The following is a 25,609-nucleotide window of genomic DNA, read 5'->3' as shown; positions in this document are numbered from 1 at the left end:
CAGTATTCTCTGTAGAGTTGAATTGGTGGTTGCATATTCCCCTAATTCCTCTTTATCCTGGAAGCACCTTGTTTTTCCATCAATTTCCGGGGATAGTTGTGCAGGATATATCAATCTTGGCTGGAGATTATTATCTTTCAAAGCTTGAATTATTTCCCCCCACGCTCTTCGTGATTTGATGGTTTGTGCCGAGAAGTCTGCTGTAATTCTGATGGGTGTTCCCTTGTAAGTGATCTGTTTCTTGTCTCTGATGGCTTTTAGTATTCTGTTCTTGTATTGGATTTCTGGAATTTTAATTATTATATGCCTGGGTGTTGCTCTGTTTGGGTTGTAGGTGGCTGGGGTCCTGTGTGCTTCATACAACTGAGTATCTTTACCTTTTGCTAAATTAGGAAACTTCTCCTGGATTATTTCTGTGATTAGCTTTTGTAGTTCATTTGTTTGTGTCCCTACTTCTTCTTTTATGTTCTTAATTCTTAAGTTATAGACCCTCTTATCATCTTCTAGTCTTTGTATTATTGCTGTTTGTTTCTTTATTTTTAAGAAGATTTTCATTTCATGCTCCCATATTACAAATCTGCCCTCCAGTTCAGATTTTAGTTTCTTTCAAGCTGTTATGCCAGTTTTCGATAGACTTTTTAGTTTCCTGGTATTCTCTTTGAATCTGCTTCACGAATTCTATGCTTTCTCTATTTTCTCCATTAAACAATTCTCCCCTCTTTCTCTGTTTTTCCATTCCACCATCTGTTTTTTCTTGGGTGGTGCTTAGCATTTCTCTAACTATTCTGCTTATGTCTAGCTTCAGGTCATTAATAACTTCATTCCTGAACTTGTCTATGAGGCTTTCGATATAGCGCTTTATATCTATTGGTGCTGGGTCTGCTGTTGCCTCTTTCTCAGGATTGGGGGCCGAGGAGCCTTTCTTGTTGCTGCCTCTTCCCATATTCTTTGTTCCTTATATATGCAAGCGTATATAGGAAGCCCCACTTCCTTCCCTGTCAGCCACAGTCTGATTGAATTGCGCCGGCTAGGTGTTCCTGCCCACCGCAGTGCACCAGGAAGTTGCAGACCAGGCAGCCTACGTGGGGCCCACCCTTTCAGTTCACCTTCAGGAGCTGGGACGTGGGTTGTGCTAGCCTACTGGGTCTCAGTCAGCAGCATCACGTGGGCTAGGCAATGCTCACCACTCCCACTTGAGAGGGGGATTGGTGACTGAAGTCACTGCAGCCCCCTGTTCCCGCAAGTTTGCCTGGTCCCAGAATGTCCTCTGTTGGAGTCTCCTAGACCGTGGGAGAGTCCCAATTTTCCCTCACTCACCGGAGTTGGATGCACGGCTCCATGCCCGTCCCACTCTCAACTCGGTTCACCGATTCCTGTTCTCAGAGCTTCCGCGCATCTCTCTCCCTGCCGAGCGGATGCAGACGCAGTGATGGTGGCGGGAAACCCAAATCCCGCTCCCAATGGTGAGGGCTCCAGCTTCCACGCTGAGGCTTTATCTGTTCCTGTTATAGGACCAGGATTGCATTCCCAGTTGTTTTCTCTCAGCCCAGTTCATCCTTGGGTTACCGGGGCATATCTCCTCTTGCTTATGATTCGTTACTCAGCACCATTCCTGAATTCTAAGCTGGGTGTTTCAGAGAGCCTCTGTAGCTGCTGCTATCTGTCCGCCATGTTCTGCCGGAAGCCCAAATAACATGAGATTGATAGGGATTAATGATAAAGAATGGGACAACATAAAGGATGTCAAGAGGATATTTAGAGAAGTAATAGCTGAAAATTTCCCAAGCATGAGATCAGAAACCGACATCAGGATCAGTGAAGCATATAGAACTCCAAATAGTCATAACCAAGATAAAACTACACCCAGACATATAATAATCACCATCCCAGAAATCCAACACAAGAATAGATTATTAAAAGCTGTCAGAGAGAAAAGACAGATCACTTATAAAGGAAAACCTATCAGAATCACAGCAGACTTCTCATCACAAACAATAAAGTCAAGAAGAGCATGGAGTGAAGTATTCCAGATCCTAAAGCAAAATGATTTCCAACCTAGACTGATATATCCTGCAAAACTATCATTTAAAATAGATGGTGAAATACGATACTTCCATGACAAAGAACAGCTGAAGAACTTCATGAACACCAAACCAACCCTGCAAAAAATATTGAAAGACAGTTTAGATACACAAAGGAAAAAACCACTAAGCAAAGCAAATAATTAAACAGAACCGAAAGATAAAGATGCAACAGCAGAGAGATAACATTCCTACAATTAACCAGCATTTAACAGTAATAACCATTAATGTAAATGGTCTCAATGCACCAATCAAAAGAAACAGACTAGCAGAATGGATCAAGAAACAAAATCCAACCATATGCTGTTTACAGGAAACCCATCTAACCCAGAAAGATACTCACAGACTGAAAGTCAAAGGATGGAAAACAATTCTTCATGCAGCAGGAATCCAAAAAAAGCCAGGAGTAGCCATTCTGTTTGCAGACAACGTGAACTTTAAACCAACAATGACCATAAAGGACAAAGAAGGTCACTACATACTCGTAAGGGGAAAACTCCAAGAGGAAGAGATAACTATCTTAAATATATATGCACCAAACTCCAGAGCACCCAGTTATATAAAACAATTATTAACAGAAATGAAAACTCAAATTATCAGTAACACAATTGTAACAGGAGACCTTAATACACCACTGACACCAAGGGACAGATCAACCAGACAGAAAATGAGCAAAGAAATAACAGAACTGAATCACACCTGTGAACAAATGGGTTTGATAGACATATACAGAATGTTCCACCCAACAACATCAGAATACACATTCTTCTCAGCAGTACATGGATCATTTTCTAAAATAGACCATATATTAGCTCACAGAACATATTTAAGCAAATGCAAAAGAGTTGAAATCATCCCTTGCATATTATTGGATCATAGCGCTCTGAAATTAGAAATTAATGACAAAGGATACTGCAAAAATTCCGCAAACACATGGAAACTAAATAACACACTCTTGAGTAATCAGTGGGTCACAGAAGAAATTAAAGAAGAAATTAAACAATACCTAAAAGAAAATGAAAATGCAGATACAACTTACCGGAATCTGTGGGATGCAATGAAAGCCGTCCTCAGAGGAAAATTTATTGCACTGAGTTCTCACATCAGGAAAACAGAACGAATACAAATAAATAACTTGATGCTACACCTCAAACAGCTAGAAAAAGAAGAGCAAGTCAAGCCCAAAGCCAAAAGAAGAGAGGAAATTATAAAAATCAGAGCAGAAATCAATGCAATAGAGACGAAGAAAACAATCCAAAGAATCAACGAATCAAAGAGTTGGTTCTTCAAAAGAATAAATAAAATCGATAAGCCCCTAGCCAACCTTATTTAAAAAGGGGAAGAAAAAGCTCAAATTCATGCAATAAGAAATGAAAAAGGTGAAATCACTACAGACCCAATTGAAATACAGAAGATCATCAACACCTATTTCAAAAACCTCTACACTCAAAAGTTTGATAACACAGAAGAAATAGACAGATTCTTAGAAACATATGAAGTACCAAAGCTAGATCAAGAGGATGTAAAACTGTTGAATAACCCAATCTCTGTTAATGAAATTGAAAATGTAATTAAGTCCTTACCCACCAAGAAGAGCCCAGGCCCAGATGGATTCACTGCAGAATGCTACAAGAAATATAAAGAAGACCTAATGCCGACACTCCTCAAACTATTCAATGAAATTGAAAGGAAAGCAATCCTTCCTAAGTCATTCCTGGAAGCAAATATTACTCTAGTACCAAAACCTGAGAAAGACCCAACTGAAAAAGAGAACTATAGAACGATCTCCCTAATGAACACAGATGCAAAAATCCTCAATAAAATATTGGCAAATAGGATGCAGCAAATCATCAAGAAGATTATACACCATGACCAAGTGGGATTCATCCCAGGAATGCAAGGATGGTTCAACATACATAAATCAATAAATGTAATCCACCATATCAATAAAGCCAAAAATAAGAATCACATGATCATTTCTATAGATGCAGAAAAAGCCTTCGATAAGGTCCAACATTTATTCATGATAAGAACTTTACAGAAAATTGGAATAGATGGTCTTTACCTCAATATAATAAAGGCCATTTATGACAAACCAACAGCCAGCATCATACTAAATGGCCAAAAATTGAAAGCCTTTTCGTTAAAATCAGGCACAAGACAAGGATGTCCTTTATCACCACTCCTATTTAATATAGTACTGGAAGTACTAGCCAGAGCAATTAGGCAAGAGAGAGAAATAAAAGGGGTAAAGATAGGAAAAGAAGACGTTAAATTATCATTGTTTGCAGATGACATGTTACCCTACATAGAAGACCCCCTAAACTCCATTGAAAGACTCTTAGATACAATAAATAAATTCAGTAATGTGGCTGGATACAAAATCAATACTCAGAAATCAATAGCATTCCTATACACGAACAACAAAATTACAAAGAGGGAAATAAGAGAAAATACACTCTTCACATTAGCAAGCAAAAAAATGAAATATTTAGGAATTACTCTTACGAAACAAGTGAAAGACTTATACAGTGAAAATTATAATACACTGACAATAGAAATTGAAGATGATCTCAGAAAATGGAAAGACATCCCTTGCTCATGGATAGGAAGAACAAACATTGTGAAGATGGCCATTCTCCCAAAACTGTTATGCAGATTCAATGCAATCCCAATAAAAATACCATCAACATACCTTACAGATCTAGAGAAATCACTCCTAAATTTCGTCTGGAACCAGAAGAGACCTGGAATGGCAAAGGCAGTTCTAAGCAGCAAAGACAAAGCAGGAGGCATCACAATCCCTAACTTGAAGTTATACTACAAATCAACGGTAGTAAAATCAACATGGTATTGGAATCAAAACAGAGCTGAAGATCAATGGAATAGATTAGAAGATACAACCACAACTACAAACACACTCAACCACCTTATCTTTGATAAAGGAGCCAAGCAGGTTCACTGGAAGAACGACAGTCTCTTTAATAAATGGTGCTGGAAAAACTGGCTCTCCATTTGCCGAAAACTAAAGCTAGACCCATGTCTGTCACCATGTATTAAATTAAAATCTACATGGGTCAAAGATCTGAATATTAAAACAGAAACACTAAATCTATTGGAAGATAAATTGGGTAGAAACCTTGAAGACATAGGAGTAGGTAGAGAATTCATGAACAGGAATCAAACCACACAGAAAATACTTCCCAGAATCTATAACTGGGACCACTTCTTATTAAAAAGTTTCTGCATGTCAAAAGAAATCTCCAGCATAGTGAAAAGAAAACCCACAAACTGGGAGAAGATTTTAGTGAACTCTCTCTCAGATAAGGGACTCTTGTCTAAAACATATAAAGAATTAAAAAAAAAACTCAGACCCCCAAAATTCAAAGATCCAATCCAAAAATGGGCATCTAAGATGAATAAACAATTCTCAGATGAAGAAATGCAAATGGTAAATAAATACATGAAAAAATGTTCATCATCATTGCTCATTAGAGAAATGCAAATTAAAACCACACTGAGATACCATCTCACTCCTGAAAGAATGGCCAGGATCAAGAAAACCAACAACAACAAATGCTGGAGAGGCTGTGGGGAAAAAGAAACTCTCCTACACTGTTGGTGGGAGTGTAGACTGGTGCAGCCTTTGTGGAGGTCAGTCTGGAGGTTTCTCAAAAAGCTTGGATTGGAAGTCCCATTTATTCCAGCTATTCCACTTCTAGGCATATTCCCAGAAGAACTGATAGCATCATACCACAGTGATTATGTGCACCTATGTTTATAGCAGCACAGTTTGTAATCGCCAGATCTTGGAAACAACCCAAGTGTCCATCAACTGAGGAATGGATAAAAAAGTTGTGGTATTTCTATACAATGGAGTATTATTCAGCTATAAAGAAGGATCACATTGAGATATTTATCAACAAATGGGCGCAGCTTGAGACCATACTCATAAGTGAAATAAATCAATCTCGCATGTGTGAATACCGAATAGTTTCCCTAATGTAAGTAATGATTCAAATATATAAAAATATGTGGTAATCATGATTCCCCATTATGTGGCCTTGAAGCCTTATAAAGTTTTCACTTATTAATTGGAAAGGCTTTATTCTGGGCTTCTTGATATGGAAATATTTGAAGCTATAGTATATGAAGTTTTATTCAAATATTTCAAGGAAAAAGACAGACACTATGGTAACTACTATTAAGTCGGGTTATTTGGTGGTGAAGCACTAGGTTGCTGAAACAGTCATGCTTTGACCTCTATTGTTATATTGTTATGTCCTGTTTTATCTCAATCTCTCCCTTATTCATTAAAAAATTATTTAGTTATTTCTTATGTTTTTTTAATTAAGGGGAAAAATTTTAAAAAATTAGCAGGATATATAATAGTAACTCTTTTTGATTTCCTAGTAACTTGTTTTGAAGTCCTGTAATGCTCCCATGATCTTGTTTTGACTGATTAGACTCTGTTCCATTCTGTATGATAGCATCTAGTTTGAGGGTATAGGCAACTACTTTGAAGGCAATAAGATTCACTAAGATGCCCATTCTGGTTTGACTATTGTCTCCTTTGGAAGTCCTGTAATGTCTACAATGCTTAAGTTTTATTGATCTTGTTCTCTACTGTTTTGTTCAACTTTATAATATCTAATGAGATAGACAATTCTTTTTAAGGAAACGAGACATTGTTGATAACCTTGTACTCTGTTTTACATCATGTGCTATGTCTATCCTTGGTTTTGACTGACAGCTTTGTTTTGCCATATTTGACTTTATTCTCTCCCAAAAAAAAGTAATAAGAACTAAGGAGTAATTAAACCCAAAGTGTGTAAATTTTTTTGTAAAAAAGAGAAGGAAAAAAAGAGCTCTAAAAAGGATACAACAGCAAGTATATTTAGGGATGTTAAATAGCTGACCATATTAATGTTTTTGGTTGGATCATTGAACACAACTGTTTGCAGTCTCACTGTTTGAGTGTCCACTTTGTATGCTTTGATACTGTGATTTGAGCAACTATCTCTTAGATGATAATATGTAATCTATTAACTGGTGATTTCTTAGTGGTTTTTTTTTTTTTTGTAGTTCTGTATTACTTGTACCCTTACACCGCTTTGTTTTGTTTTGTTTTTTCTCTTTTTCCTTTTAAATAAAATTTAAAAATAATGAAAGAATTAGAAAAATAAAGACAAAGCTGGAGTCAGGTGGAGCCTTTACTCTCTTGATGGAAGGAAAGATGCTGCTCAACCAATAAATATGTTTATTTATATACTGGGAAGGATAATGTCAATTTTAGCCCCTTTGCCTAGCAACTAATTTGCTTGTATTTTCTTGGAGCTTTGTATTTTCCTGCACTGTAGCAACTTCGTCGCATGTCTAGCATGGGTGCTCTTTGTTTATTTGAAGGTCATGTCCGTGTCATGCCCCAGGTCAATCTCCAGCTTCAATGGCTCGCAATACACACACACACACACACACACACACACACACACACACACACCCCACATTTAAATGAAGCAGAATATTCAGGAAGAATGGGCTTTTCAAACTTTTTTACTTTGAGGTGTATGTATCAGTTTGGTTTGATTTTTAATGTCAAAAATCCCTTTTTTCTTGCAGTTAGGGACAGTAGATTTTGACAAATTAGCTCCCATTTCTGGTTCCCTATGTGTGTGTTGTGTACCCTTGATCAATAGTGTAACATAGAGACCATTCAAATGCCTGCCTGCCTGTGTTTTTCACAGAGACAGTGGAGGTGACTTAACTAAAGAGAGTGTGAGGTCTTTTTTGTGCCATATGTTGATTACCATATGAGGGGTCTAAGGAGCCATTGTGACCAGTGCTTCCCAGTCTTGGTGCACAGATAAAATAATCTATGACTTATACTGTCCATTCCAGATATCACACATTTATTTAGCATGCTCTCCACTCAGGTGAAACATTCCAATCACTTGCCCTTGAGGATGGTCCTGACTAATGAAAGGTGGTCCGGTTCTTTTGCTGGATTTGAGCAGGATTGACAGACTAACTGGTGAGCAGCCCTTGGAGGTCTTATCAGAAGCAGGCAGGCAAACAGACTGACAGGTAGACAAAATGAATCCTCCTCCTTATTGGGTCTGATGTGTGTTTCACAGAGGGGAGCTAAGAATCCTCTTACAGACCTCTGAGGGGGGAACTTGAGAAATCTTGAGGGTAGGCCTTTACTTTGGGACTCAGAGTAGTTCTTGCTTTGTCCATGAGGCTCATGATCAGTGACCAAAGATTTCAGCATATTTGATCTTCCTGGCCAATGCACCAGATACAGTTACAAGCAGAAGCACTCAAACACCACCAAGAATTTGGAAGCAGATTTATTTATGTCAGTCAGCACTGAGCAGGATCATTCCTAAAATAACAGGCCCAAAGACTCAGGGAGGGAGCTTTTTATGGGATTGTAAAAGTGAAATACAGAGGTAGAGTACTGGGCTTTGTTTCTTACCATATGCATTGTACTGACTAGCAGTTTCTATGAGACAGAAGCAATGGGAACTGCAACAGGAACTATGCAACTAAGAAACTGAAGCATGCTGGCTGAGAAGGGGTCATTTTAGGTTACACTTTGATCAGTCATTATGTGAGTTCTCTCATGAAATCAGAAAACCAACATTAAGAAACAATAGTAGTTTGCTTTTAAGAGCATATACTTTGATGCATGGCTATTGAATTTAAAAGCGGGTTCTAGTACTTTATGGTTTGGTAAACTTAGATAATTTATATGTTTCCTTGAACAGTCTCTTTTTTGTCTTAAGAATAATTCTTCCAATAAGACAACTGCATAAGCTGCTTTACTGGTTAAATGAAGACATAGAGAATGCCTAGCTTATAGCATTTAATAACTATGTGATATTATTGCTATCTGGTATTTCTAATACCCAAATTAGAATTCAATCAAACTGAATCTCTAATTTTGGTAAGATTTACCCTCACATGATAGTATGTGATGAAATATTTAATCCAATTTCTGTGACTATACAAAGTAATTTATTTGATGGTCTTGAAGCAAGCAAATGTTTTATATTGTTAGGTTCAATAAAACTCTTGGAATACTAATAAAAATAAGATAAAACAAGCAGAAAGCCATTGGAGTTTAAATAACTATGTTGGAAAGACATGATTTTATACTAGCCTGTGAGTGAGTACTCACTTGTCCTAGAAAGAAAGCATAAAGCCATTTCTGAGTTGACTTAATTTAGCTTCTCACAAACAAAACACTCTATGAATGCAGTCAAATTAATAAGAGTCAATGGAAATGCAATGCACAGCCAATAGTGATAAAAATTGAGAAAAGCCAACTCATCGAAAAGAAGCAACATTGTAATAGCAGGTAAGCACTATATTATCTTCCAGACTGCAAAATGTGTTGGGTATTTCTATTACAAATAATGTAATTGTTTTTTGCAGTAAGCTGAGAAAAGGTATCATTAAAAACTGATCAGTAAAAACAGTCATTGATTCAGTAGATATAGCTACTGTGGATACATCCAAACATAATTTTTTTAAGATTGAGAGAAAATGATTATCATAATGCATATATTCATTTATGTCAAACAAATGGATTGTGTGAAATAAATTCAGGTCCCAAAGTGAAACCCCAGATTACAGAACCATAAAATGAATTCTACTAGTAGACTCGTGTATGGGGTGCTGATTCAGACAAGATAAGAACCCTGTGCTAGAAGAGTTGCACTTAAGAATATTTATAGGATTATTTCAAATTTTCCCATAACACGTAAACAACTGATGTCAAGTAAAATTCCAAAATATAACACAGAAGCCTGAAACAAAAGAAAAAATGTTACATGGAAACAGCACACAGAGAGGTAGAAACCTAGTACTGAAAATTTTATTCAAATGTGTGAGGAAAACATAAGAAGCCTTTGTGTTTTCCTGTGCCTCTGGCACTGACCCTGTTCCCACTTTGCATGGCTTCTTTCCTTGTACACCTTCTTTGGTCTACATGCCCAAACACCTCCACTCTCACACTGACATATGGCACATTTTAACATGATCCATTAAGCGAGACAAAGATTTTTACTTTAAAAAAGTAACCAAATTAGAATCATTAAAAGTATTGCAGATATTGCATAGAGGATGAAAAGTTCACAAATGAACACAAGAAATCAAGTTGCGTGACACAGCTATAGTAGGAGACTGTATTTGAATCCACACATAAAATTTATCAGCACTTTGGGCCCCACAGCTGTAGAGGAGCCAAGATCAGTGAGAGACAGGTGTCAGAAAAAAGCACATGGGTATTTGCAGCCTGGAGTCCACCTGCCTGAGGACGGTCTTGCCCATATTTCCCAACAAAGACATTGATGTAGATGATGAGGAACAGCACAAAGAGTGGGGCCTGCAGCTCTGGACAATCTGTGATGCCCAGAAAAATGAACTCATTCATCATTCCATCTAGCTTATTTGGGATAGAGATATCATCATGTTCAATAGCTTTCCTGTATTATCACATGAGAGGCTTTTGTGCATGCCATGCTAGTGTAAATAAGATATCTTCAAAATTTTTAACTTTACTTGAATATGAACTCAATTTACAAATATTAGTATGTTTATGTGCAACTAGCAAAGCAGAGGTAAACTATTTGTTCTTTCGTGAGTTTGATTTTACTCAACAAAGATCATTGTCCAGACCTAACAATGTATATTTTTTTTCACAAATAAGAGGTGGGTTGCTGTTTGATTTAACGATTAAAAATCTATATATTGACCCAAAATACTATAGTATAGTCAATTTTCCAGCCCACAATATTTGTATTTTTAAGATTTAGAAATATTAATAAGATAGATTGATATAAAGTTGGAAAACTTTAAAATTTGATGTAAAGCTAAATTTTTAAGACTTTCATATATGGATTATAGTTATATGAGTCTGGAATTTTTCAACTATATAATTGCAATCTCATAATTATATTTATACAGTACTAAAATAATGAGGTATAATAATTCAACAATATAAATACTTACAAAAGAAAATACAAATTCCTCAGGCAAAACAGAACCTATTGGAGCCTTTATGCTAATTAATGATGACATGTGAATACATGATAGGTATCTTAATAAGAAAACATGACAAAACATATCAGATTATATAATTAAGTGAACATCAAAATTCTACTTGTAGTATATACATGGGCTGTCTTGGTTAATAATGTAAGTTATTTAAAAGTCACTGTTCTCATATACGTAATGAATATGTCTTTGTAGGTTATAAGGTAGAAAGGACTGAGCATTAAATGATTCAAGTAATTCATGTATCTATCTCTCTGTCTTTCTATCTTTCTATGTATCTATTAATATTTATCATAACTTAAAAAGTTGTTAGCTCAATGCATTTTAAAATAAAGAAAAATAACAAAAGACAAAAGGTAAATATTACAATGAAATTGCTGATTATACATCTGAGTACCCTATAAGTAGAAAGAAAAACATACACATTTACCACATCAATTGTAAAGCAGATTATATGTAAGTAACATGTAAATTAGTACAAATAATGAGAATAAGGAAGAGACTTCCTTCTCTCCCCTACTTCAATGCACACACTTATCCTAAGTTTGAAATATGATTTTTTAAATTTGAGGTGACTTTTTTCTTTTTAAACAATTTTATTTAAAGAGAAAAAAAACAGAAAAAGGGTAGAAATAATACATAATTTCAATTTCAACAATAAAGTTGATAAATTACATATTGTCTCTTAGAAATAGTTTTTCAAGTTACAAAATTAAACCATATAATGTGGATATTCAAGCAGCAAGACTGTTAACAGTTCTGTTAAGTGATCCAACAAAAACCTAGTAATATAGTTATCAATCCTACATTCAACATATATGCAGTTATATCCTTTAGAGTGCTTTCTTTTCCTCTCTTTTTTTACAATAGCAATTACACATTTTGGGTTTTTTTTTTACTACTACAGTTATTTCTTTTTACAGTAGAGACACAATGTGATATTTATAAATGTGATTCTCATTTATTTCACTAATGAGGATAGCCTCAAGTTGTCTCCATTTACTTATGAAGGCCTCAAGATCATCCCTTTTATAGCTGAGTAATATTCCATTGCATAAAAATACCACATCTTTTTCATCCACTCTGAGGTTGATGGGCATCTTGGTTGTTTCCAAGATTTAGCTATTACAAATTGTGCTGCCATGGGTGACAGAGGTGATTTTAATCTAATAAGTATCTAAAGAATACTAATGAACTGACAATCACAAAATTAAGGTATGTCATATATCTGGGAAACAAATCAGTATATAAGAGGTCACATAAACTCTTCAAACTACAATTACTTTTCTCAGACTTGATATATTGTTGCAGAAAAACTGAGTCAATAGCAGCCAGGAGTTCAGGTGAAGAAATGAAACTTTATTTAACCCTGGCACACCCCAGAGGAGTAACCTCCAAAGTTTGAGGTGCTGATTAAAGATACTTTTTTTTTGGTGGGGTTGCAAGCAGGAGTTGCAAAAAACTAGCTGAAGGCCATGATACAATTTTTTTTTTATGTTGCTGTTGGTTTGTTTGCTTGTTTCATCTTTTCGAGACAGGGTCTCCCTTTGCAGTTCAGGCTGCTCTCAAACTCACTTTGTAGCCCATGCTGGCCTCAAACTCGAAAGTACCTTATTGCCTCAGCCTCCAGAGTGCCGGGATTACAGGAGTGCACCACGACGCCCAGCCATGAAATATGAATATTGCACTACATTTTTAGAGAATTACTTGCAGCAAATACAGGAAAGTTTAGCATAAATCTAATTTTACTGTTTATTGTTGTGTTGTATTTTATTTTGTCACAAAAAGTTAAGAAACTAAACTGTATATGACATTTTATAAAATGAAATTGTATCTTTCATTTTACAAAATGAAAGATAAGTGTTTCACCAGTCGAAGTTTGACCCACATAAACATTTTTCATATAATATTCTCTGTTTTGAGTACTGACTGGTATTACTTTCCAAGCTGTACTTGAAAATACTGTCTGATTGTCACATATCCTGCTGAAAATTTAAGACCGCTCTGAACATTATATGAATAATGTAAAACTTAGGTATCTCAAAATCTCTACCAGATATGCTGTGTAAAACTGAAAGTGAGATACACTGTTTTTAGTCCTCAAGATGTGAGATGGGGATTAGATCTATAAATCTGTTTAAAAATCATTAAAATGTATGCTAAATCCTTCTTAAGAAGGTCACCAAAACCCTACAGCAGCTATGTAAATATGTATGGAGAAGCATATCAAAATGAGAAACAGAATCGCTGGAATTTTATAATTCTACCAGTACACAATACAAACAAACAAACGTGTCCTTTTAGGTCAGTCAGTTTCCCCCAGGCTTGGTCCAGGCTCCTTTTAGAAACGGAATCCAGGGTGAGGGCTGGACCTGGGGGCGCTCAGAGCCCTAAGGCCCACTGCTTCCCTTCCTCCCAAGAGGACCCCAGGCTCAGAAGCAGTGGGAGACATTCTGCTGCAGTTTTTGAAAAAGCAGCCTCCTCCAAGGAAGTTCCCCAAACCCCGAAAGACCGCTGGGGCCAAGGGGCTGCAGTGCCAGGAGGAGTGAGATGGAGAGAGGGGGCTCGGTTGATGTTTGCAGAGCGAACCTAAGTGCGTGGAGTCCAGCCCCAGACTGCATTGCTGTGGACTGCGGGAAGACACCGCGCCTGTGCTAGGTAAGAGGAAGCGGCCAGGGTGCCCTCATTTACCACTCTGCACTGGGCTTCCAGGTAGGCGCCCGGGGTTTCTCTAGAGAGCGGTGTGCATTTATTTAATTTCTTAATGGCTCACTGTTTTCGATGTGCACAGTGTCAGCAGTCATTTCATAGCTGTTAAACCTTTTCGCATTGCCGGGCATAAAAGTGAGAGGGAAGAAGCTAATCTGTCTTCTTCCATAAACAGAAGTGACCACAGAATACCAGGCTGAAACTGGAGATGGAGCACTGAATGGCTTCCTTTTGCTAGGCGCTGTAGTTGTGACAGTCTACACTCAGTTATTCTTCTGTTAACAGAAGTCATGCACTTAAAAATTACCCTTTCTGAAGCTCTTTGGCCTCTACTTTTTACAGAAATGAGGCATTGAAGTTGTACTCATTTCAAGGCTGTTAGTGTTAAATCTAAATCCTGAGGAAGTTTCCAGAGAAATAGTGGCTTTAAGATGGGCTTCTGTTGGGAGCCGCGTCTGTGATAGCTCGCCTTGCGCGGCGGACGTGCGGCCTGTGGTAAAGAGCAAAGCCTGAGGTAGATTACCCCTCCCATCGAATATGTTAGTTTCCTGCTTACCGCGTAAACAACCCGCTCAACAATATAGTCTGCCTGGCAACTGATGATGTTAGCCAATCAGCTTGCCTTGCTTACTTTAACATGATTGGACACTGTACCCGTATATATACCGGTGCCACCCCTGGGCGGAAGAAGAAGCCAGGTAGAAGCCCGGAAGTAGAAGCCCAGAAGGAGCCGCGGAGAGCGGACCGGTAGAGGCTTCGGAGCGAAGCCCGGAAGGAGCCGCGGAGAGCGGACCAGAGGAGGCTTCGGCTGGGAGCGATCCCAGGGCAGGCTGTACGGAGAAGGAAAATAAAAAGAAAAGGTTGTCCACTACCAGACTTTGTCGTGTGTCCTTCCTGCCGGCCGGGAGCGGACATCGACAGGCTTCTTAGGGTAGATAGAAACTACAAGTTTATAAAGTAACATTTATAAAGCAAACAGAGCCAAAAAGCATTGAATGCATTCTACCAAAAAAGAAAAAGAAAAAAGATTAGGGCCTTCCAAGGAAGAGCAGTGTCCTTAGTTAAGAGCCTGCAACATGGTAGGTACAGCCAGAGAACAGTTGTGACATTTAAAGCTGTCACACTTGGAAGTAGCGCTGAGTGTCCCTGTTTTATTGGTGGGAAGACAGTGCAGAATATAAGTTCAGTGTCCAGGTGACCCGGTTAGGAAGTGGAACTGTCAGAATCCAGAGTCCGGTCACCACCCCTGGTGCTGAGCCCTTGACACAGGGCCTGGGCCTGGCAATTGGATGCTGTTTTGAATAGTGAGACTTTCTGAAAGTGTCACCTTTGAAGTCTTGCTATAACAGACATTTGAAGTTCAGGCTTTGGGAACATAAAAGGAAAAATAAAAGTGATGGCAGGAAATTGGCATAATCCATGTTGTGTGCATGGCAAAGCAAACACTCCTAGCAAGAGTTTCAGGAATTACCTTAGCAGGTAGGCAGATTGTCTTGTGTGTGACAATTATTCTGCTCGGAGACTGAGAGTGTCACTCAGTGTTAAGAGTATTGTCAAAAGGTGGGGGAGTCCTTGGGTATGATCTCAGCACCATCCAATAAATAAATAAACAAATAAATAAATAGGTCAGTTAGTTGTTTCTGCTGTAAAATAACTATTAAATACACGAGGCTATTGCCATTAGATTAAATGAAATAAGATTTTGAGATTAGAGAAATCCCCGGTGTAAAACTAATCCTATGAGAAGTAGGTTGGAAATGAAGTGAATCAGCTTATCAGCTAGCAAGGATATGCTCTGAGGGAAGACAAACTCACTAAGCAAAATTCACAGCCAGCTTTAACATCTGGTTTAGCTCTTCAGAATTATCAGTTCTGTGGCTGGGTAGAGCCCAGGTGCTTTCTGTTGTGTAATTACAGTATAAACTCTTATCAAAATGGTAAGATGTCCAGGAAAGTTGTGAATTTGCTTCCACTCTGAAATTATATTGCTAGCCTTCCAAGGATAGGGTACAAACCAGCTCAAACCACCTCTTTAGCGAATAAGAACTGTTACTTCTGGCTTCAGGACATCTAGATCCTGGTTGGGATATTTTAGATATATATTCTGATGAGTGCAAATTAAAATATCAGGAATAATTTCTATTTTACCCTGAACAGGTAGGTGGAGTGCCTGTCTAATCCAATCTGTATGTACTGAGCGAAGGGACCCAGTCTCAGTAAGTCCTTAACTTTAGAACAGGTAGTTCTAGGAAAGAAAGTTTTAACTGTGGAGCCGTATTTTTTTCTCGGAGAAGCTTTATATTTTTTTCCCGTCTTATCTTTTTCTGCCCTGTGAGGCATATAGTGTTAGTGCTTGTTTGTTTGTTTTTCAAATGTCAACCTTATTGACTTTTCAAATACATAGGTTTTGTTTGTTTTGCTTTGTTTTAACTCTTTTTTTTTTTTTTTTTTTTTGGCTTTTTCATTTTTTACCGGTACCAGGGATCGAACTCACGACTGCCTGCTTTCAAGGCAGGTGCTTATGCCGCTGAGCTAAATCCCCAGCCCCGTTTTGCTTTGTTTTTTTGAGACAAGCTTATACTGTGTAGTTTCCACTGACCTTGAACTCCCCTATATAGACATGTTAGCATTTGCATAAGAAAAAATTAGCAAGAGTAACTTGTCTCATGGTAACAAGCCTTTGGAGCCCAAAATTTTTGTTTCAAAGTTTTCTGTTTATCTGACCAACTTTTCCAGATAATTATTGCCATGGGGAACAACTCTCATTTTTGAGAGTTTCCAGAAAAGCTCACAAATATTCCCACATAGAGTAACTAGGGTACTGTTCTTGGGTATTTCCTCCTGCATTCCCTCCCCACTGTCAGATCAGGCTCCAGTCTGTGGCCGATTAGAATAGGATGCCTGGGGAACCTTTGTGTTAGTCCCCTCACCGTGCCTTAGCAGCATCCAGCTGAAAAGACAGGGAGATGTCATCCAGTCCTGCTGGACCGGCTCAGACATGGACTCTGTGCAACGCAATTCGCGCCCTCTGCTGGCAGCATCTGCTCGCTGCTCCTCATGTGATCCTTGCCTTCCAGGAAGGAAGCTGGGAGGCCAGGAAGCTGATGGAATCCATTTATTCCCAACCAAATGAAAATCAGCATAAAGGAGACCAACAGGACCAGGCCACCAGGACCCTATCCCATCTCCACCCTCTGTCCTCCAAAACCATAAATGGTTTTAAAGTTCAAACTGTGATAAGGGAAAGAAGGGAAAAAGAAAAAAATTATATAGTTAAGATAATTGCACAACTAGGTTTTATTTTTCCTTGAGAACAACGTTTTGTGCTAATGTTGTTTAGATGAAAGAGCATGCCTACATCCTGTATTTTGAATAACTATTATGAAGATAAAAACATGCAATATATGAAGTATTGTAACTGCCCTACTTATCTATTTCAAAACTTACTTTCATTGTTTATTTATCTTGTTACCCTTTAAAGTGAAAGATTTAACATTTTAAAGCATTTAAAATGAATTATTTTTTTAATATTGTTACTTTTTTTCAATATTTGATTTTTAAAGAATTCTTGGAATTAAAATATTTTAATGGAAAGTAAATTTGTGAAATTTTTCTTGCTCCTCTAGAGCTAGGGAGGAACAGGTAGGAGAAGAGGGATAGGGAGCCCGGGACTGAATAGGGTAGTACAGGGCACAGAGCCCTGGCACACAGCTAGAGCCACACAGCTCTAGGATTTGCTGGTGAAATTCTTTAGATTAGACTGAGTTCTCTGTATTCCTCCTCTTCAGAGCTGTTCCAAAAAGGAAACCACTGTCTATGCAGGGGTGAAAGCCGAGGCCACAGATCTGTGGGGGATTCTCATTCTCGGGCAGTTGGGGTTAGGGGGAGGAACCCAATAACAGTCTGTTCAGTTGGAGGCTGCTCAGTGTGTGCAGGGCTCCCCTCTGCAGGATCTTTGAGGAAATCAGCAAGCACTGAGTGTGCGCCCCTGCCATGCCTGCCCCTGCCCGCCCCTCCCAGGCCTGCACTCACTAGACCGCTCCTCTGAGGCTGCAACATCCTCGGTGTGTGGGGAGCCCACAGTGGGCTCCTCACCATGGCTCTGGGCAGTGCCCTGAAACTTGCCCTGACAGGACCTGCAATCTTCCTTCAGGCACAGAACCACCTCCTGCAGCACAAGCAGCTTTACCCACAAAGGAGAGGACTTGGTGTCCACCCTGTCCCAGGATGGGATGTTCAGCTCTACCTTCTTCTCTCCATTTGCTGGGAACTGCTGATATGTTTTTCCTCTTTCTCCTCCTGCTTCACTGTCTCCTACTCCTCTTCCTCCTCCTGCTTTTTGTCCTTTTTCTCCTTCACTTACAATTGTTTTTCCTCCTCCACCTGTTTATCCTGCTCTTCACAATACCTCTCTAGGGTTGTCCCCTGATTGGGGCAGATGGCAGTGTGCTCTGCTGTGCAAAGGAGAACAGTAGTGAGAGGGCACTTGCAGGCCTCCCCAAATCCCACACCTTACAGCCTCTGCTGTAGGGGCCCTGGCCAAACTCACCAGCGGTGCTGGAATCACCACAAAGCAGCATACCATGATATCCCAACTCCTCCATCCTCCTATTGGTCACTGCCTTCTCCTGTGAGACCTGCTCAAAAAAGGAGGCAGAGCACCAGAGTCAGGGCTTTGTAGCCACCTGTCCTGCCCACCCTTTCCATCCAATGGAACAACTTCACCTGCAATTGTATCATGGTCATCACTGTTCCTGGGTGTTGAAGCCTCTTCCGCAGGGCAGGAGTGCCAAGTGGACCAGGCTCTGGAATGGTTGCCTCTGAACTATCAGCTGGCTGGGCCTGAGCCCTCAGTTTCTGCACAGGGACAGGACCTAATGAATTTCATCTGTGTAAGCAGCATGTGATTCTGTGGGGGGAATGCTCTGGATGATGGGGATGCACAGAGTACAAAGGAGCCTCCCTTCTGCCACTGGCACCTGTTGTTTCTAGGGGGTGGGGGTGTGCCCACTGCTTCCCTAGAAGGTCCAGGGAAACGAGGGCATGGGGAAATCAAAGTATTTGGGTGTCCAAAGAGTCAACAATGGCAGCCAAAGAAGGAGACACAGGGAGGAATTAAAGCATAGGCCAAACTCACCCCTGCCTCTGAGCTGCTCATGTTTTCAGGAGCAGTGCTGTTGGACCAAGGGCTCTCTGTGTTCCTTTCCTTCATATCCCCTTCATTTGATATTGGGAGCAGTCAGTCAGGAGGGTCCCGGGAAGCCCCACAAGGGAGGCAGAGCAGTCCCAGGCTCCCCTCTACCCAAATCACCAGGTAGCCCTGGGTCACCACCGTCTGGGAGAGAATGAGCAGTCCTCTGACATCTCTTCCTCCTCCATTCTCTTTTTCAGAGTGCTCCTTAGCCCATCCAGCACTGACACCTCCACTCACCTTCCTGGGGCAGTGCCAGGTCTCTGGGAAGGGCTGGCTGCTGCTTCTGTAGCCTGGAATCTTCCAGGACCTCCTGTAGGTAAGGATGGAAAGTGAGAAGTCAGGCAGCCAGGTCCTCCCAGGCAGGGGCCCGGCTTCAGCAGCTCCATCACCTGGGTCTTCTACAGGTTTGGTAGGGCTTTTCCAGGGCTTTGTTTTCTTGCATATCTTTAAGCTGCATCATTATTTGAGAGAAGTACAGAAGCTGCTTCTGCATAGCCTCATTCTCAAAGGCCAGCTGTAACCAGGCCTCACCAGGCTGGCACAGGGTGACCAGGAGCTGGTCTGTCTGCTGCTGGAGATTCTGGGCCTACTGGCTCTTCACTGGCAACCAAAAGAAGACCCAGAAGTGAGGGCATCAATAACCAGGGACTTTAACAGACTGAGCTCAGAAATTCAGAGGGGACCAGCTGGAAGCACAGCCCTCCTACACCCAGCACACCACAGCTGTGGCGAATCAGATGAAGCGAATACACATACGTTAAGTTCTCTCCTGCACCCTTCACTTTGCACATATTGTCTCATTGAATCCAGCAACTCTATGAAGAAAATGCTAACACCCATCTGAAGTGATGGAAACTGAGGTCGGGTGATGAGAAGCATTGAAACTTTGACCAGTGCATCCGAGACCCAGTGCATTGTGGCAAGACTGAGATTCATAGGTCAGTTTGAATCTCCCATGCACGTGCCTGCAGACTCAATATGCATAGTCCCTTTATTCAGGGACTGCTTAATTACCAAACCTAACTCCTAGAAGGCATTAAGGTGGTGTAGCCTGAAGATGTTAAGGTGGCAGCCAGTAACAGGGCTTACCACACCCAAGGAGCATTCCCTTCCACCCTGTCTCCTCCTAGGATGCGGAGAACTCAGGACTTTAGCAGGGAGATGACATCAGGACCTGGAGGATGCCAGAGCTACACACTTCTAATGGTCTCAGGCCTAGAGCAAGAGACACACAGAACTGCTCTGACAGACATTGCAGGACTCTGAAGTCACTTGTCCCCCAGTTCTGGCTTCAGAATCTCCCTTGTCCATGGGTGGCACCTCTGTCCTAGCCCATTCCTGTGGGGCAAGAGCTACCACTGCCTTCAACTCTGAGATCTTCTCCTGTAGCTGGCCCAGCTTCCGAGTCAGCTCCTGCTTTGGAGCTTTTTGCTCTGAATGCAGGGTGGTTGTTATATTAATGTTGTCTTCCCTTTACAGAGAATTGTAGTCAGTGCCTCCAGCACAGGAAGACCTGAGAACCCACCTGGGTTTCTACACCCATATGGCAGGATGGACAATCATCCCCTGCCTGTAGGAGATGCCCCAGGACACTCTCACATTTGAGGGGAACAGTGGCCCAATGTGTCTTAGGGAGGAAGGAGTCAGAGGGTAATTGTGATCCTCTTCCCTGAAGGCCCCGGCAATGAGGAGCCCAGTGAGCAGTGGCCATGCAACAGCCTTTGGAAACTATCCTGCATGTGGGCCAGCTACTCCTTGAGTGAGCAGGTCTGCAGCTGTAACTTTTCTAATTAGATATATAAGATATTGTTTTGTTATGTGTGGCAAAATTGATTGGTTTCAAGTGTCTTAGGCACAGGTGTAATTTACTGATAAAGTGTTACATTTTTTATTTGTACATGTTTGTGATATGTAATGAACATACACATACTATAAAAAGTACGCAGAAAGATGTAAACTTGGTGGCTTATTGTTTTCATGAGGATCATTGCTTTTCTTTATACAGTTAAGGGAGTTTCAAAGAACCAAAAACTGTGATCACTTTCCAGTCAGTAAAAGAGTAGATTAAAAGTATAAAACTTAAGACAGCTAGTGGTGGTGAATGTCACCCACATCAAGCTGTGTGTCATGGCTGGCCAGGCTGCTGAGGATGGAGCCAAAATGGCAATGGAGGGTCAGATTTCAGATGAGAAAAATGTGAGGTACTAAGAATGCTGCACTGGAGAGCTAGGCATGTTACAGCTCAGTGGGAGAGTTTCAAAGAAAGTACCACAGCTTGGGGCCAAAGGTGGGAAAATGAGACAGATATTAGGATGCTAGACAGATTCTAGGATAGAACACACCACAGAGGTCTGAGGTCACCTGTCCCTCCCTCTGTCTACTGTCCCCTGTGCCTGGTGCAGGAACACACATTAAAGGAGGAGCAGGACAGAAAGGTCAAGGTGCTTCCTGTCCAGTTGAGTGAAATAAACAAAGGCATAGGTGAGTGGGGACAACTGTGCCCCTGAGAAGGACAGGGTGCCCAGGCTGTGGGTGGGGCTTATACTGTCCCATGGGACATGGCAGATTCAAGGGCACAGTGGTAAAGGGAAAGGCATCTGTGCCAAGAGCTGGCAATTTAGTCCTATCTCTGAACCTCAGCATCCGCATTTGCAGATAGAAGTGTTGTGCACCTCACCAACCCCTAACCAGGTCACATACAGGAAAGTGGCTTCAGGCCTGGCCATGATGTGGGTGTGAGGACTCAGTCATGAGGAAGCCAAGGCCCAAGCAAGGAGCCTGGAGTGGGGGCTGCGCACTGAGGAGCTTGTTTAAGGCCCAGAGATCCAGATGCTTACTGCTGCCTCCTTTCTCACCTGTGCTCCCAGCCCTGCATCCCTGGGCAGGGCCATCTATAGAACAGTAGAGGTTGCTGTGGGAGCTGCACCACGTGAGGAAGGAGCTGGAGCATGTCTGGAGAGCTAAATAGCAATGAGGAAGAAAAACAGGCACTGTAGAAGAAAACCAAGGAGTAGGAGGAGGGCCTTGTGAGGCTTGAGAGCAGTGATGCACTGTGGCCTACACAGCCAGAGGAGGACAGGAACAGCCTGCAGCACACTGAGAGAAATCAGAACATCATGCCTCGGTTACAGCTGCAGACCTGCACACTCAAGGAGTAGCTGGCCCACATGCAGGATAGTTTCCAAAGGCTGTTGCATGGCCACTGCTCACTGGGCTCCTCATTGCCGGGGCCTTCTGGGAAGAGGATCACAGTTACCCTCTGACTCCTTCCTGCTGTGGTGTGTTCTATCCTAGACTATTCTGGAAACACTCTGAGACCTGATTATGGTGACAAATGCCCATGTTCCCACCAACTGAGATGGTTCATGCAGGAGAATCATGAGGTTTAGGTCACAAAGGATCATTCAGTGAGTTTCTGACTTGGAATAAATTGAAGGAAATGTAGTTCAAAACTCCAAGATTCAATCCCCAAGACCACAAACAAACCAAGCATATCAATCATATAGGCCATATTTCAATCAAATTCCATGCCAGGGCTATATATATATATATATATCACATGCATAAATAGTTTAATCACATTGCCTCAATTAAATATTTGTTGGATCTTTTTACTCAATATTACATTCTTAACTACTACCAAATTTTGCATATGACATTTTTTTTCTTGAATAAAACTCGTTCAAAACTGAAAGTTCTACCTATTTTCTTTACTGTGGATACACTACCCTGGTATGTCTTTCAATGAGGTCATTCTACAATTCCTTAGTGAATATGAAGAGAGAGACACAGAGTGGGACTCAGAGAGATTCACATGTGAAAGAAGTATCTCACTCATGTGTTAATTGTAGCACTATTCAAAATAGTCAAGATATGAAGCTAATCAACGTATGGTATATATATATATATATATATATATATATATATATATATACATATATATATATATATCCATTCCACAAATGAATGTAATTACTATGCACAAATATATACTAACAATTTTTTAAATGTAAAAGAAGTATAGTATCAATCTAGACATCTGTTCATGGATTAATGAAAAGAGACTGTAGTACACATGTATGATGAAGGTTATTGTAATATAAAGAGAATAAAATGTTGTCATGTGCAGAAACATTGAACTGGAGGATATTACACTAAAATGAAAGAAGCTGGGAACATAAAAGTAATACTTCAGGATTTTACTTATATGTCAAAATTAAATGTTGAGCTTGTAGTACTAAAAACCAGAACCCTGATTACCAGAGCCTGGAAAAGGTGTGCACAAGTGAAGAAAGAGGACAGTTAAAGGATATTTACCACAACTGGATTGGAAATACAGTGTCCAATGTTGTATTACCAGAAATATTGTCTGCTAGAAGGATCGGTGTGCATGATAATAATTTATCAAAATTCTGTAACACCTAATAAAAAAGATCTTAAAGAAATGATAAATATCTAAAGTCATATGTATATCACAAAATGAAGTTTGTATATTTAAGTCATCCGTCATCCTATAACAGTATGCAATTACTGTGTCAATTAAGATGTATAATTTCCTTAAGGATTATGTAAAATAATGATGATTAATTTTACTTGTTTATCTTGTGGCCGCTAGAAGATGGGGGGGATAAATTGCCTCTTGCATTCAAGTCTTCAAGACTGTAAATACAGATCTATAAAAGCAGGTACCACTCTAGGTCAAGAGAAGTCATAATTCCACCATCTATAGGTTTGCTTGAAGATTCAAAAGTAATATTGATATTAATTTCAATCAACCAAACAACTCAAGAGTAAAAAGAACTATTGCTTTAGAACTGGAATGTAATTAATATAGTGATGCTTTTATGCCTGACTTACGTAAAGTTAATTATTTCTGACCAAAATTTTCCTGAGTACCTTTCTCCTATACTTTATCTTCATATTGTTTTATGGAATATCTTTGGAATATTTACAGTGTCATTGGACTATTTCCGATAGGCTTAAACTAGTCTCAAATTTGCAATGTATCAGCTATTGTCACTATGCCACTACTCTGTTTTATAACTCAGAACATTATTTATTTAGAATTTTTCTCCTTTAAATAAAATTTAAAGAAAAATGTGATCATTAATAAGGGATATTTCTACATATCTAGAGAGAAAATTATCAAATTTTGGCAGTGTATAAACAAATACATGACTAGCAATCTGAGTATCAGGGCCCTAGACATAGCTGTGTAGATTGTTCTACATTATTATGTAATTGGAACCAGTATATCACCAGATTCTATTTTGCAATCTCTGAAATAGTGAATTATATAAAATCTTTATTCTTAGTTTATTATTAGTTGGACAAAGTGAATAGCATAATTAAACATTTGAGTGGAAGAACTTACTCTCTAAAACTGAGATTTACTTTGAAATCAGATTAAGTGAGTCAGACAGCTATACTATTTAAAACACAATATAGAATTATAATAAAACATTTAGTTTTATTGCAGTTAGCACTTAATGTCACTAAGTAAATATACGATATGAAATTTTGTTTAGAAATTATTTGTTCTAATGATTGCTGGACTAAAATAATCAGTAATTATTTTAGAATATTTAATGAATTAATGAAAGACAATTGAAAAGTAATATGCAAAAAATTAATTTAAATTAGATAAACATAAACCCATTGACTACATATGTAAGTACCAAAAAGTACATTTGAGACTTTAAAATTTAAGGCCTTCTATATCTTATCAAAATTTGAAATTTTGATATTATTTATATAAATTGTTACCTACATATTTTACCTTTTGTAGTAACAAGGTGATTCCTGAAAGATGTTTTCATCATCCTCTAGATTTTATAAGGGAAGGGAACTATGCATTGTATGTCCTCATGTTCCTCCTTTTCAATTTCAGGACTAAATGTCAGATTCTGACACACACAAACCATGTTTCTATCATACACAAACCAAAGTGGAATTATGTTCACCCTCTTGGGCTTCTTAGATTACCCAAAACTGCAAGTACCATTCTTCCTGATTTTTATGGGCATTTACCTCTGTGGTAGGGAATACTGGGATGATTATCATAATCAAGCTGAACCCCAAAGTTCACACCCCATGTATTTTTTCCTCAGTCATCTCTCATTTGTGGACTTCTGCTACTCCTCCATCACTGTTCTCAAGATGCTGCTGAGCTTAATTGCAAGGCAAAGAACCATTTCCTTTGCAGGATGTACAGAACAGTAGTTTTTCTTTTGCAGCTCTGTTGTAACAGAAGCCTTTTGTCAGCAGTTATGGTCTATGACCACTTTGTGTCTGTCTGTAGCCCTCTTTTCTACATGGTCGCCATGTGCTGGTGGTAGGGCCATGTTCCTGGGGTGTAGCTTGCTTCTTAACATTGATGTGCTCCCCCTTACAATTCTTTTTTTATGATTTCAACGTAATTGGTCACTTCTTCTGTGAGTTCTCCTCACTGCTTTCCCTCTCTTGCTCAGATACTTACATTAGTCAATTACTCTCGTTCACGTTTGCTAAATTTAATGCAACTCGCATTTCATCGTTCTCTTTTCTTACACATTCATTGTTG

This window comes from Cavia porcellus, unplaced genomic scaffold, assembly GCF_034190915.1.
Source record: "Cavia porcellus strain 051 isolate PalLab524CR breed Dunkin Hartley unplaced genomic scaffold, mCavPor4.1 scaffold_17, whole genome shotgun sequence".
NCBI lineage: Eukaryota > Metazoa > Chordata > Mammalia > Rodentia > Caviidae > Cavia > Cavia porcellus.
Note: the sequence above shows the minus strand (reverse complement) of the source record.